A 13,460-nucleotide genomic window follows, 5' to 3' on the forward strand; every position below is an offset into this window, starting at 1 on the left:
GAATAAATGAATATTATAGCATATGCAATCGATCCTATATCTAAAGCATATGGGACTCGATTCGTTATGTCTCACATAAGGATTTGATATTTGTTTAGTCTATTACTATAATAATTTCAAATATCAAATTTCCTATGTTGAAACATTTCACCATGATATTCATATATGTTTATGACTAAGTTCTATTAAAATATACAATCTAAACCTTTTAGATTCAAAAAGAATTATGAGTTCCCTCTCCCTTACGTCTACTATAGTGAAACAATTCCTAAACATTGCAATTTGAAATAGAAAACTTTGTTGCCTACAAATAGTATTGTCAACATGCACTACTAGCATAACAATTATGCTCCCACTAGCTTTAACATGTACCTATAAATCAGCTTGACTTCTAGAAATCAATACTTTTGACTTTCTTACTGAAGTATAGATTTATATTATGCTATGCTTCGATAAGTATCCAACTAGACTTCTTAATCTTATACACCTTAATTGGATAGTATATGTGTGTGTTTAAACCCTTTCAGAACTTATAGATATATGTATTGAAAGTTCAAACAATTCCTTCACATTCCTCACAATTCAAAATATGAAGAGGGATGTTGTAATCATATTGTGAATTTGAGAATGCAATTAACACAACCAATATCCATATTGATGTTTAACAGATCTTTAAATCTATTAGCGAAAGTATTTCCTCGTAATCATTCTCATGAATTAGAGTGAAGCCTTTGCCACCTAGTTTTTATGGTGCATACGTTCCCATCCATGTGAATATATAATTTCCAACATACAATCATAAGATAAGGTTTAGGAAAAAACCAAATTCAAATTTAGTTTTCCTTCATGGACTGAACTTCACTATTTCCAAATTTTTTGCACTCTGGTAGCACAAGGGCCTACCAGTGCTTTCATGTTGTTAGCAACTCATCCATATTGATCAATGTACTTTCACTGACCAACAAGCTTTTGTTTTTGTAGTTAAATGAAAACATAGAACTCATAAGAACTGCCAAGTCAACTTGAAGTGCACAGAAATAAGAATGTGTCAACCAAACATGATAGGTTATCAACCTCAGGTCGCGTGCTAGTGATAACTAAAAGGTTAATTGTAGATTGACTCTTGAAACTCTCAAGATCAATACGAATCCCACTGACTTCTTGACATATAAATTCTATCAAGGAACATTCCTTGATGAGCTATAACAAATATCCAAAAGTTTGTGTGGATTCTCGACAAGAAATTACCTCATAGAATAAGTTTCAATTTATCTTTCGTTTCTCGATTAACAAAAATATCACAACTCTAATTCTATATGTGCTAGAGTAAGAAAACATTTTTACTCCACATATTTCGATGTGTTTTCAACCTTCTTATTTTGAAAAAAAAGTTTCAAGATATGATTCATAGTGACTAGAGCATGGCTCTACAACTTGATTTGGAATGAAGTATGACTCATCTCTTGATTGAACTATTTCCAACACTATCTGATTCCTCTTCTTAGTCATACAATTGAACTAAGATGTTTTTTGAGGATCAATTGTGATATAAATCCACAATCACTAAGATGATCACACAACATGATACTAAAGTACTCTCTTTTCCTTTCAAATTGGATAAAATTTAATCTTTCTGCCTAATAGATTCTTCTATTGGTTCTGCTACTCTCAGAATCCTTTAAAAGTATTAGAATTATGCTTAATTCTCATAAACACAACCATATTTACTGAAACATCAGTAAATCATGAAGAATAGAGTTATCATCCTTTGTGGTGGATCTGAGTAGTCCATATCAACATGTACTAGATCCATCGGTCCTTCACTTGCCTCACATAAACATGTTATCAATGAATTATTCATAATTTTCCAATGACCAAGATTCTCATGCATCACATAATTCGAATTGCAAGACTCTAATTTTCTGTCCAATTAGAAACTGGGTGATGAGAATTCTTTTCACTTGGTTAATTATGACAATACCAAAAGCGATATCGTAAGAATCAAATCCACAATTAATATTGCTAATATTAGAAACATAACCAATACTTTTATAAATGACATTTCAAGGAAATATAAATACGACAACCATATAAACCAAAATTTCACTTTTATTGAAAAAAATGAAAAGTTGGAACTTGTCCTTACAACGTATAAAATGAAAACTATGTTTCTAGACATCTCTGAAGAGTAATTGTAATCTATTAAATTATCCCAACACCTTAGTAGTAGCTCCAAATTTTGATCTTCGAACCATGTGACCAAATTCCATTTCTCACAATCAAATTTAGCTCACCTTGCTCAAGCTTCCTTCTTTCTCTTAGATCCTTTAATACCTTCAAAATGTGATCATCACATCATTTATTAAGAGTCTATAAATAGGAACTTGTAAAACAATGGAGTTAAATAATGGATGTACCTGAAGTAGAGTCATCCGAATTGACTTTACCATCTCTAAGATCTTTCAGGTACTTTAGGCAACTTCACGACTAATGTCCTTTCAATTGGCAGTAGAAACAAATGGACTATTTGGGGTTAGCACATGGAGTGATCCCAGAACTCTCTTTTTCTCTTTACCATATGATCAAACGGTTTAATCTTGGACAACCTCTTTCCATTCGGAAGAGAAATCTTTTCTAGACCACTATTGTCACCATTGTCAATGTCCATGGAAACCTTCGAATTAGACCCTATAAGTATCTTTGCTTCAGATGTGCTTTTAATCATTTCTGCTTCATCAGCCATCATCCTTTGGGTAAGATGAACTAGGTCACATCGATATTCCTCATATAAAAGTTCTCAATGAACTGATCATAAGACGTTGGAAGCGAAAGAGGAACCAAATCAATAACATGCTCCATTGGGAAAACAACACCCATTCTATCTAACTTCTCAATGTACGATTTCATTTCCAAAACATGCGCACACACATAATTTCCATCTTGATGTCTACATGTCAATAGGGCTTGATCTGTCTCATATCTTTCAACTTGAGAAAAACATGACGTTGGGAGATTCACAGGAGGAGGATGAGGTGGAAGAGTTAAAGAAGTGATGCGTGCAAATAGCTACACCTAATTTTATATTTATAACCTAACTAACTTAACTAACTAAATTGCACCTAGGCAGTGTACCTAGTCAAATTATAGAATAGTTGGGTAAGTTGGGTGTCGATCACAGGGAACGGTTTTGACTAATTAACCTATCTACTATTAAATTAACCTAATTTTTCTAGCAAGGATGGGGGTTTTATCTAATTTTTCAAGTTTAGATGAACTTAATTTTCTTAACACGAAATTCGATCAATTACTAAAAATACTACTATTTAGTTCGAATCCACTTCTTCTTTCTGGTTAGCTAACAATTATGGATTATCAAAGTTGGTTATCTAATTTTATATTATATTAGTAATTTAAGTCTAAATTTACCAATATTTAACTTATTCATGTAAAACTATGCATGGTCACACACAATCTAACACATAACTAGTTATGATTATGAATAAGCTATGTAAGATTTATTAGGCAAACATAATTATGGTCATAACTTATGCTCTCTAACACAGCTAAATTTAATTACTTCAATTACTTACCTAAGATTTGGTCGATCCTAGCTCTAGCAATTTAATGTTCACTAAATCACTAGGTGTCAAGTTCATGTAATTTAATTATCACTAAGCTACACAGAACATGGATTCAAGTAACTAAAGAATCAAATATTAGCATGCTAGGTATTAACAATCAAACACAAGCACAATACCAACTAATCAAATCCATAATAAATTAGCTAAACCATAAGTCGAAGTTTCATCTAGCTAAACAGGAGTTACTAACTTCAGCTACTCATACTCAAAATCAAACTAAAACAAATCAAAGTAATAGACATGAGTAAAGTACCAAACTATTGAACTAATTATGAACTCTCTTCTCCTTGGATGCTAATAGCCAATTCCAGAACTTTTCTTCTTCTCAAAATCGTCTCCAGGAACCCTCCAAGTAGCCAAAAGTCTCCCAAGTCGTAATGGACAAGGATATATATAGTTTTCGATTTTTCAAAGTTCACGTCGTGAACCAATACCTCTCACGACGTGAATACGGGATATACGTGTTTGACAAGGACTCTTCCACCGGGTGCTTATCTTCTAGAATACTCCAACTCACGTTGTGAATCTAGACAACTCACGACCTGAATATAACAGATTCGTAGGTTTCTTCTTTTTTCTTCTCCAAGTCTCCAAAGTTCCATGTTTTATCAATTTTAGTCCCTTTCTTCGAAAATGCTTCTATTTGGCTGCAAAATATAATTTAAGCTTATAAGTACCATTATTCTATGCAAACAACCAAATTATTAATAAAAATGTAAATAAATATTGCCTAAAAATATGTATAAATATGGCAATATCAAAATACCCCACACTTGTACTTTGCTTGTCCTCAAGCAAATCTAATTATTTTTAAGTCAAACCTTCATCACCAACATCACATAAAGCAATCCATTTCAAACTCAGCCATTATGCCAAGACCTGAACGCATGCATTTGTGTCTAAAGTTTTCCTAAGAACCCCCCTTAATTCTAAATACTCACAATCCTCATAAACACTCGCCCACTTCTTTTGAACAATGCTCATTTTATGCATCCCTCCGAATCCATCCTCAGAAAACTTTCTAACCTCAAGGTATTTTTGTAAAGCTACCCAAGCATACATAAACTAGAGAATTACAACTTTAAGATACCACAATATGGAGCTCTTGAATTCTTCACTCTCTTTGATATTTGATCTTCAATTTCTTTGAATTCACCACCTTTTTGTGTAATTTTTGGTTTCTTCAACTTTTATTCTTCAGAATTTTTGATCTTTAAACTTTATACTTTGATTGCTCCAAAATTCTTACAACTTTTTGGTAATTTCTCTCTCTCTCTCTCTTTTCATGTGCTCACTTTTTTCACTCTAAAACCTACATGCTTAAGCAGAGGTGCTTTACTTCAACCCTTATTGGTTAAGGCTAATGTGCAATGACTACATAAGCTTTCCTGGATATATTTCAAGTACAGGCTGCTAAACATATTGCATCCCTCAAACTAAGCGAGGTTGTGTTTTTGTCTCATGATTTCACTAGAATAAAGGAGGCCACAAATGCACTATAACGTATATTGGCTCAACTAAACGTTTGAGCTCTCATCGGATCACCCCATGCAACACTAGCAACTTAAGTTCAAACTATTATTATTACTAGATAAATTATTATATTATTCTTTCAAACCTATATAAAATTTATTACTAAATTTTGAAATTTTACCAAATTTCCTAGTAATCTACTTTTTACTTTTTCGACCCCCTACCCCACACTTATTACATACAATGCCCTCATTGTATGCATAAAATAAATTAAAAGCAATAAAAGGGAGAAAAAGGAACAGACTCCCCTGGGATAGCAGTGGCGAGATCGAACTCTAGTTGTGCGGATAAAATGTGCATTTCGAATATGGACTTCTACTAAATAGGAACTTGGATCTTGATCATTGCGAGATATATAAAGCGCCAACCAAATATGGAATCGAAACTTCAATCTTCAATAAAGGTGGTGCAAATCTCTAAAGCGCGAAGAATAATGTGGGAAAGCATACGCCACATTATATGGTGGAGGAAACAAGCCAAAACAGTCTTCAAAAGAACTCCAAATAGAGTAGTGATGATCCATGAAGTGAATGGAAATGAAAAGGCTTTAATATTATGAAAATAGAATACTCACTATGTGAGTAATAAAGATCACGTCGTGAAAGCGAGGAAACGTAGATTCTGAACCCTTTTCTAACCAAACTCACGACGTCAGGAATAAAGCCTCACGACGTGAATAGTGGGCAACCAAAAACTGAAGTAGTCCAGCTCCTCTTCTAAAATTATGCACTCCAACCATTGTCTTAATGAATTAAGACTCTTCTAAATGCAATATTTGATGACTCTCTAACTGTATCCTCTCTCTAGTCTCACCCCACACTTATTTCCAATTATGGGTCTCGATTATCGACACTAGACTCTAAACGATGCTTTCCTAGACGTATACGCTCTCATCTCGAATTTCCTTCCCGAGACTCCCTTAGCAAATCTGAAAATTAACAACCAAAAGGAAAATAAAAGTAACATAATATCGTAACAAGAGTTTAAAAATCCAAACAAGTTCAAACACAACACAACCCAAATTAAACCAAAAACTAAATAATCAAAATAAAAACAAACGATCAATCATCTTCTTCATCGTTATGTGCTCCACTTGTTCCCGCTCCATCGCCTCTTGGCATCCACAATTCTTCCCACGTCGGGATATACGGGCACTGAGGTGGCACGGTGGGTGGTCGTACCACATTCATATGAGAGAACACGGTTTCAAGCAATTGAGTGTTGTAAGTCATCCCACCGCGAAGATTATCTAAATAAGAACCAACCCGGCTTTGAAACGGGTCGGTGGGTACTCCAGCCGCATATTGCTGCTCCACTCTACGATCTCTCTCCATATCTCCCCGGGCTCTCACATTTCTTCTTCGGGGTCTTGGTTGAGGTTGTTACTCGGGTTTCTCATGTTGTTGCTCATCATCCTCATCATTATCATTCATAATCCCCCAATGTGTTCCATAATTCCTTACTACCCGCATTGTCTCCAAATATCTCATAGTAAACTCGTTTCCCTCCATACAAGTCAAAGAGCGGGTGATGTCGGGAACGATCAAACCATAAGACCGGGCCAAACGAGTGATACAGTGGCCTCCTAAAATAGGGCTCCCGGGGCGGGAACTCACAGCATATTCCGCCAAATAGCGGGCCAAGAAGTATGGAATGTTGCAGCACACTCCCGGCTGTAAAATCGACCATAAAAAGAACAAGTTTATCTTGGTGACCTTATCCCCATAGCTTTTGTGGTTGATATAAAATGTGATGAACCGGTGGATAAGGCGGTGAATAGGGGATTTAATGCTACTTTCCGGCAACACTCCGGAATTGAACACTCCGGAGGCAATGTTACTCCAGAACTCGAGTCCCGATGCCCCATTCTCGTATCCACGGGCCGCTTCCCTAAAAAACATAACAAACTCATGACTCATGGTCTCATGGGTCTCATATAACCCCATCCTCCAAGAAAACTCGACCAGACTACATTCTCGGTATTCTCCCCCGAGACGAAAAACCAAGGCATGCGGGAAAGTAGGATCTTAGACATTCTCATGGAATGCCACAGTCGCAAAGAATTCCACACAAAGTTCCCTGTACACCCTCTGCTGGATAGAAAACAGATTATGCCACCCTTTGCATGTAAAGGAAAATCCGTTCCCCAAAAATAACTTTGTGAGATACTGGGACAGCCGATCAACAAGCCCAACCTCCCTCAATCTTGCCCAATTAATGATAGGGGCAACAACAATCTCCCGATTATACAACCATCCTAGCCGGTTGTTGCATCGTGTCAAAACATCCCGGGACCCAGTTGTCGAAAAAACGTAGAACGGGTGCAAACTAGCCACCCCGGTTGGAACCTCGCGTCTTGGACCCATTTCTGTAAAACAAAACAACAAACAGCTACAAAACAAAAATCCAAGAAATTATGAGTAAACAGAAAACTGTTTTGATGGTGCCAGGATTCACGTCGTGAGTTCGTCGCGGCAGGTTAGAATCGGTCCAAAAATCTTCAATGGGGTTTATTCCTATGTTAAATCTAAGCACAATCGAGCAAGATGCAAGTGCTATATCACGAATTTTAGGGCACATATAAACAATGTACTAATTACCAAACCGTAGCCCTAAATGCAACTATTAAAGCAAAATTAGCCATGAGAACTAAGAAATCATTACCTTAGATCGTTGATTACGTAAGCAAAAAGAGAGTAGAAGTTGGATTTGGCCGAAATCGGGAAGATGGGGGGACCAGAAGACAGCCTCACTTCGTGGGGAATAAACAAAGTGGTTGGTCAAAGGAATCTGTTTCTCATTTGTGGTCCCGTGACATTTCAAAATTCACGTCGTGAATTCCTAAGATTCACATCGTGAATTAATGTGGCTGAGAACTTGGGCCATTCAATTTAATAATAAATGGGTTGGAGCATGTATTGGGCTAACAAACAGATGTCTGTAAGTTTTCCTTAACTCACGTCATGAATCCTTTAGGATTCACGTCGTGAATACTGTTTGGCACATAATTTATTAATAAATCTCATATTTCATTAACTATAACTCTTAAACTATTACCACTTAATTTTAGGGACCCCACACTAAGTGTTCTATTATGCATAAAATGTTGTAGATGATATGATCGATTTTCCTAAAAAAAATAAAAATGCAAAAACTAAAAAGAAAAAGAAAAGAAAATCCAAACCAGACTCGGGTTGCCTCCCGAGAAGCGCTTCTTTTTGATGGAGTCGTGAGCCAGACTCCGTGCCTCCTACGTTGAGCTGTCAGAGGAGTCCATCACCACCTGGATTTTCTGCTCTTTCCATCGCCTCTTGTACGCTTGAACTCGTCTAATGTACGCCTTCTTTGAATTCTCTTTTTTAGCTTTTACTTCATCTACATCGAGCTTGCGTTTGATCCCTTTAGTCTCTAATTTTTCATCACTCTTATTAAGCTCCATAGGAATCTTTTCTTCCTTCACCACTGGACTAGTCTCCTTGGAAGTAGCCTTGTCTTCATCCCTCGACAAATCATCGCTTTCCTCACTCATCAAAGTTGTTGGTTTTGTGTAGGTAATGACTTCAACGAAAAACTGGACGGATGCTCTCGGTTTGGTGCGTTTGACTTGATGAATTGTCTTGATTTCTTCCTCCATGAGCTTTTCTAACTCTTCAAGATCATTATCTTCATCCATATTGAACACCTCTTCTTGAACATCAACTCCTTGAAATCCATCTTGTACTCCAAAATCTTCCTCATCATCACCAACCCTCAATGTAAGCTTGGATTCACGAACATCTACTAAAGCTCTAGCAGTATTAAGTAGAGGGCGACCAAGAATGATTGGGACATTAACATCCTCCTTCCCATCCATAACCACAAAGTCAACTGGGAAAACAAATTTCCCAATTTTAACAAGGATGTCTTCTACAATCCCCCTTGGGTGCGTCACTGAACGATTGGCCATGTGGATGGTCATCTTTGTAGCCTTCATTTTCTGAATATTCAGCTTTTGATAGAATGAATATGACATCAAATTTATGCTAGCCCCAGAATGAGCTAAAGCATAAGTCTTCAAATTGTTTCCAAACTCACAAGGAAGAGTGAGGCGTCCAGGATCTCCCATCTTCTTAGGTATTTCTCCCAATACAACTCTTGAACTTTGTTCACTAAGAATTACCTTAGAATTCTTCTTCAACTGCTGATGAGTGTCTATAAGGTCTTGAAGGAACTTAGCATACTCTGGAATTTTAGATAGTGACTTAATAAAAGGAGTATTAATAGGAATACCCTTCACTTGCGTGATAAACTCCAGATGTTCCCTTTCCAGTGGACTGAGATTAGCTCGAGACGAGAATGGTAAAGGCGGATTATAAGCCGGAACAGTTACAAAAGTTTTTTGTTCAGACTGAGCCCACGACGTGAGCATAATGGGCTCACGTCGTGAGTCTGGTGTTTCAGCATCATCCTTGCTTTCAAGCTTCGACTTCTTTGGCTTTGGTCCGGATGGCTTTGGCTCCACCTCTAGTGCTCCTAAGAAATTAGAGATAGCCTCTTCTTCAGTATCTATCATCATTACATGGGAATGAGTCTTCTTTTCGGGAAATTGTGGGGATAACCTTTCATTCACCAAAGTAGTAAGTTGACCAAGTTGAGCCTCAAGGTTGTGGATGGAGGCTTGCTGATTCCTTAATGATGTTTGCTGGTCAATCATCATTGCGTGATGATTTTTCATCATAGTTTGATGCTCCTTTATCACTGTATCGGTATCATCATGTCTTTCTCGGAAGCTTCCATGAAACGAACTAACATGGTCTCCAAATCAGCTTTCTTCTCAGCTGGTGGTTGCTCCTTTTGGTAGAAACCTCTGTCAGTCTGTCTGTATTTCTCCTCCTTCTACTTCTTGTACTCATTGTATGGCAGCCACTCTTTCTTTGGTTTTCTCCAATCTTAATCATACTTGTCCCCACTCGAGTAGCATACTTGAGCCTTCTTGTTCCCATACTCATCCAAATGGCAATCTCTAGTCAAGTGTGGACCATTGCATTTCTCACAACCAACTCTAATCGCATGAATTGATTGGTCCATTTGGGTCAAACTCCTGTCCATATTATTGAGCATTGCCATCATAGCAGCCATCTCTTCAGAATGTGCACCTCCACTGCCTTTTATTCCATCGTGTCTTGGGTTGTGGTACTCACGAGAATGCTTCGCGAACTCTTCAATCAACACCTTGATCTGATTTGGATTCTTCTTTGTGAGAGGGCCTTGCGAATCAAGGAGTTGTCTAGTCATGACATTGACCCCATCATAGAAAATAGACATCTCTTGTTGAATATTAAGGTCATGTTGAGGACAATTCCTTAACAATCCTTTGTAACGCTCCCATGCCTCGTATAGTGACTCCTCCGGTTGTTGCTCAAAGTTGGCTATTGCCTTCTTGAGTTTAGCTATCTTGGATGGTGGGCAAAATTGGTCTAGAAACTGCTCGCGCATTTGAGCCCAAGTAGTGATTGTACCAGGTGGAAGTGCCTTCAACCAGTCTTTTGCAGCTCCCTTGAAAGTAATTGGTAGCATCCTTAGCAAGACAGTATCTCTATTAACATTTGGGACATTGAAATAGTCTGTAATGTCATTGACCTCATCTAGATGTTTGAAAGCATCCTCATGTTCCTTTCCATAAAATGGAATATCCTTTAGTGCAGTAAGGATGTGTCCCTTCAACTCGAATGTGGCAGTGGCAGGAATCGCGGGTTCTACTAATCCCGGACCAACATCTTCTCGAATACGCTTCTTGTAGGCTCCCATCGACATTTCTTCAATGTTCTCCATCTCGTTTCTTGGCTCGTCTTCGGGTTCGCTCGTATAGTCCGAACTCGTTCTCGGACTCGTATTCAGATTCTTTTGGGTTAGGTATTGGATCCAAACTTTCTATCTTGCTCTTGTCCTTTGAAGATGAACTCGATTCTCCCGCTTTCTTCCCCGACTTCTTTTAGAACACTGACTTGAATTCTTGTAAGGGTGTCTTCTTTGGTGTTTGATCTTCTTTAACGTTCTTATCCTTCTTTTTGTGAAGGGCTAACTCTGGATCTTCAAGTGGTGGCACCAAAGGTGTGTTGGAACCTCTGGTCATGAACTCCTACAAAATAAACAAAATAAAAACGTAAAACTAAACAAAAACTAAATAAAAACTTCCTACATACTGGCCACCGCGACATGGTAAAGGTTACCACCTCGTGTTGTCGCAGAAAAACTAACAGAAAAGAAAAACAAAAAAAAAACGAGAAAAACACTGAATTCACGTCGTGAGCTAAAGGCTCACATCGTGAATCTAGTACTGAAAATAAAATCTAAGCTGAAAAAGTAACTTTTTGCAGGTTTAACCCCACAAAAAAGATCGATCAACCTAAAGCAAATAAATCAATAATCAAATAAGTTGTTCCCCGGCAACGGCGCCAAAAACTTGATGCGTGCAAATAGCTACACCTAATTTTATATTTATAACCTAACTAACTTAACTAACTAAATTGCACCTAGGCAGTGTACCTAGTCAAATTATAGAATAGTTGGGTAAGTTGGGTGTCGATCACAGGGAACGGTTTTGACTAATTAACCTATCTACTATTAAATTAACCTAATTTTTCTAGCAAGGATGGGGGTTTTATCTAATTTTTCAAGTTTAGATGAACTTAATTTTCTTAACACGAAATTCGATCAATTACTAAAAATACTACTATTTAGTTCGAATCCACTTCTTCTTTCTGGTTAGCTAACAATTATGGATTATCAAAGTTGGTTATCTAATTTTATATTATATTAGTAATTTAAGTCTAAATTTACCAATATTTAACTTATTCATGTAAAACTATGCATGGTCACACACAATCTAACACATAACTAGTTATGATTATGAATAAGCTATGTAAGATTTATTAGGCAAACATAATTATGGTCATAACTTATGCTCTCTAACACAGCTAAATTTAATTACTTCAATTACTTACCTAAGATTTGGTCGATCCTAGCTCTAGCAATTTAATGTTCACTAAATCACTAAGTGTCAAGTTCATGTAATTTAATTATCACTAAGCTACACAGAACATGGATTCAAGTAACTAAAGAATCAAATATTAGCATGCTAGGTATTAACAATCAAACACAAGCACAATACCAACTAATCAAATCCATAATAAATTAGCTAAACCATAAGTCGAAGTTTCATCTAGCTAAACAGGAGTTACTAACTTCAGCTACTCATACTCAAAATCAAACTAAAACAAATCAAAGTAATAGACATGAGTAAAGTACCAAACTATTGAACTAATTATGAACTCTCTTCTCCTTGGATGCTAATAGCCAATTCCAGAACTTTTCTTCTTCTCAAAATCGTCTCCAGGAACCCTCCAAGTAGCCAAAAGTCTCCCAAGTCGTAATGGACAAGGATATATATAGTTTTCGATTTTTCAAAGTTCACGTCGTGAACCAATACCTCTCACGACGTGAATACGGGATATACGTGTTTGACAAGGACTCTTCCACCGGGTGCTTATCTTCTAGAATACTCCAACTCACGTTGTGAATCTAGACAACTCACGACCTGAATATAACAGATTCGTAGGTTTCTTCTTTTTTCTTCTCCAAGTCTCCAAAGTTCCATGTTTTATCAATTTTAGTCCCTTTCTTTGAAAATGCTTCTATTTGGCTGCAAAATATAATTTAAGCTTATAAGTACCATTATTCTATGCAAACAACCAAATTATTAATAAAAATGTAAATAAATATTGCCTAAAAATATGTATAAATATGCCTAAATTTAATTACTTCAATTACTTACCTAAGATTTGGTCGATCCTAGCTCTAGCAATTTAATGTTCACTAAATCACTAGGTGTCAAGTTCATGTAATTTAATTATCACTAAGCTACACAGAACATGGATTCAAGTAACTAAAGAATCAAATATTCGCATGCTAGGTATTAACAATCAAACACAAGCACAATACCAACTAATCAAATCCATAATAAATTAGCTAAACCATAAGTCGAAGTTTCATCTAGTTAAACATGAGTTACTAACTTCAGCTACTCATACTCAAAATCAAACTAAAACAAATCAAAGTAATAGACATGATTAAAGCACCAAACGATTGAACTAATTATGAACTCTCTTCTCCTTGGATGCTAATAGCCAATTCCAGAACTTTTCTTCTTCTCAAAATCGTCTCCAGGAACTCTCCAAGCAGCCAAAAGTCTCCCAAGACATAATGGACAAGGATATATATAGTTTTCGATTTTTCAAAGTTCACGTC

At 36.6% G+C, this 13,460-nt stretch overlaps 1 non-coding gene across 1 annotated transcript; it reads left to right on the forward strand.

The window, feature by feature from the left end:
- Nucleotides 1-10,494: 10,494 nt before the first annotated feature.
- LOC145141614 (small nucleolar RNA R71) lies at nt 10,495-10,601 on the forward strand. The gene has a single exon (XR_013722808.1). It is a non-coding gene; the product is annotated as a small nucleolar RNA R71 (small nucleolar RNA).
- Nucleotides 10,602-13,460: the final 2,859 nt, after the last annotated feature.

The sequence above is a fragment of the Lactuca virosa genome, chromosome 9, assembly GCF_052849685.1.
Source record: "Lactuca virosa cultivar CGN04683 chromosome 9, Lactuca_virosa_CGN04683_v6, whole genome shotgun sequence".
Classification (NCBI taxonomy): domain Eukaryota; kingdom Viridiplantae; phylum Streptophyta; class Magnoliopsida; order Asterales; family Asteraceae; genus Lactuca; species Lactuca virosa.